The 2,850-nt window shown below is 41.7% G+C and overlaps 1 non-coding gene across 1 annotated transcript; it reads left to right on the top strand.

Moving 5' to 3' along the window:
• Positions 1 to 2,478: 2,478 nt before the first annotated feature.
• On the top strand, positions 2,479 to 2,560 carry trnas-uga (transfer RNA serine (anticodon UGA)). The gene has a single exon. It is a non-coding gene; the product is annotated as a tRNA-Ser (tRNA).
• Positions 2,561 to 2,850: the final 290 nt, after the last annotated feature.

The following is a 2,850-nucleotide window of genomic DNA, read 5'->3' as shown; positions in this document are numbered from 1 at the left end:
TATTTATGGCGACTGTAAACTGATTTCAAGACATCTGAAAGTTAACAAACTATTCAGTGTTAAGTACCATATATTGTCCCTTCCTTGACATTTTCTGGATTAATACTGATAACCACTGTTTATGTAAATGAAAATGCAAACTGCTTTATTTATTTGGCACGCATATATGACAGGTTATCAAATGACCAAAAGAATATTTGCGAAACCAGGGCACAAAACTGACGCAGTTCATTTATGCTGTGCACCTATTTCAGGTTGTCCTGTGTTAGATTCTTACAAGCTTTCGGCCGACAGGCATTTTCCTGGGTGGCCTAAGCTTTTTGAACATTACAGCCCAACAATAATTTATGCCTCAAGGCTAAAGAACTAAAATCTTACCTGCATGAAAACTACAAAGGTGAATGTGCATGGGACGTGATGGAAAGCCTGTCAGGATGGGACACATCTTAATGACATTGCTGGTTCTTCCCATTCAGTTTCCTCATTAGCTGGGCAAAACCTCCAGAAACACCACCGGAGGGACTAACACACACACACACACACACACACACACACACACACACACACACACACACACACACACACACACACACACACACGAGAAACAAAAGCAAAAACAAAAAAAATGCACCAAACGTGTAGGGACACTTAAGAATCAGTGTTGAGAATAAATGAGCCTATGTAGAATACTGACATATGTTAGCTAAGCCACTCATCTCAGCACACAAGACCATCTCCCATCTGTCTGAAAGCATTACTGTTGAAGACATCCATGAAGAATTGTCAACAGTAAAACCACCTCTGGTTTCTCCTCCAATTTCTAAAGGTTCTTCCACCTCTGACAAAGTGTAAAACTCATACAAGGAAGTGTAGCACTCACACTGATGCATTTCAGGTTATGAAATATTTTGAGGACATCCAGAATTAGAGGATGTCCTCATGTTCTGATTTAAAAACAAGGACATACACCCATGTTTGCATGGTCTTGCTCTCAAAGTGCTCCCTGTCCTGGCATTGGCAGCACCAGTTCGAAGAGTTCCTGGTGTTGGAGGACTTCTTAGAACAGGGGTGGGCAAATCCAGTCCTGGAGGGCCATGGTCCCGCTGTTTTTCTTGGCGACCGACTAAATACAGTCTCTGATTGGCTGAAGAGCATGCACGCCTGTTTTCAAAGTGAAAATCAACAGGTAGCTAAGAGGTGAAAACAAAAACCGGCAGGACACTGGCCCTCTAGGACTGGATTTGCCCACCCTTAGAAGGTTCCACAAAGTATGCTCTCCTCTCTCCTGTTTCTCAAGTGTGTGAGGGACACTGAGAAGTGAAGGCATTTTAGGTTACTGTAACAATTGACCTGGGAATCAAACCTGGGACTCTGGCATGGAAAGCCCAGGGCCTTACCCTTGTGCCACCAAGTGGTAGACAGAGAGCAAGGTAAAAGTAATTCAGTAAGGTGGTTCCTTTTAATAGGTAAATCTGGGCAGAGGTATCCAAGGGGGTCAGGCAAAAGTCAGAAAACAAATCCAGGCAGAAGACAAAAACCAGTAAGCAGAGATATCCAATGTCAAATCCAGGGAAAACAGCAGGCAGAATCTTAGTCCAACAAAACAGGCAAAAACAGGTTCAGCAACAGGAGGCAATCCAAGAAAACACACAAAAATACTAGCTTACAAGAAGGCTTGATCTGGAATTGCACACAGGGTAACAACTCAAGACTGAGCAAAGAACTGAACAGAACAGAAGACTTAAATAGACAGACAGAACAAGACACAGGTGCAAACAATACAACAATAATGAACCAAACAGGAACCAAAACTAAGACTGAGGACCCCACATGGACAAAAAAAGAACTACATTCCCAAAAACATGACTGTTACTGAATTCTGTAGTAACTGAATTCTTTTGAAAAGCTCTAAAGAAGTTAAACTGTCTGTCTCCCTTCACTGTTCACTCACAGTGACCAAACGTTTGCATGTGTCTTTTAAAGACATGTCTGTTTCTCCACAGATGGGTATATAAAAGTTCTTTTTCCACGTGTGCAGAATTCTTTGATAAAGATGAGTTCATGCAGCCTGAGCATTTTATATGCCAAATGCTTAATGTGTTGACATGGTTGAGTTGTTTGATCAGTTTTATGTTTGTAGCCTATTCTTCATTATTTACCAGCACGCAAAATGTTACTGGTACACCATAATAAAAAGAGGCCTTGGTTCTGTATCGAAGAAATTACTGTGGAAATGAATGATGAATGGTCTAAGAAAAGGTGCAGTTTTGGTTTAACTTTATGTGACTTTTACCTCTATGTGGCACAACAGCCTTCATGGAGGTAGGGGGACTCATTGTTTTGTCTTCATGTTTTTTAGAGAGTGTAACATGAATCAAAAAACCTATACTTTTAAAAAAAAATGACATGTCCCAGTTTGATCCCAGTATTAGGTCCCTAATTTTCTGCAGATCTCAGATAGGGGGCAGCCTTTGCATAGCTGCGATGGCCGAGAGGTTAAGGCGTTGGACTTGAAATCCAATGGGGTTTCCCCGCGCAGGTTCGAACCCTGCTCGCAGCGTGAGGGTTAAGCTTTAGTGATTTGTTTAGCATAGTTGCCTTGCAAGAGTGGAGAGCTCATACCCTGGCTCTGCCCACATGAACGTTGCATATTCTCCCTCTCTTTGTGGATTTCCTCGCATGTTAAAAGGTATTTACGTTGGGTATCAGACCTGGGTTTCATAAAGCTTCTGAGGATTACTCTTAGAAAATCTCATAGAAGTCTGCTTTAGGATACACAAATTCAGTTCAGAGATGAGAGTGAGAATGTGTTGTGAAACCTTTCTGAACAACTGTTGACAAATGGCACTG

This window comes from Chanos chanos, chromosome 15 (genome assembly GCF_902362185.1).
Source record: "Chanos chanos chromosome 15, fChaCha1.1, whole genome shotgun sequence".
NCBI lineage: Eukaryota > Metazoa > Chordata > Actinopteri > Gonorynchiformes > Chanidae > Chanos > Chanos chanos.
This window is presented reverse-complemented; position numbering and strand designations above follow the sequence as displayed.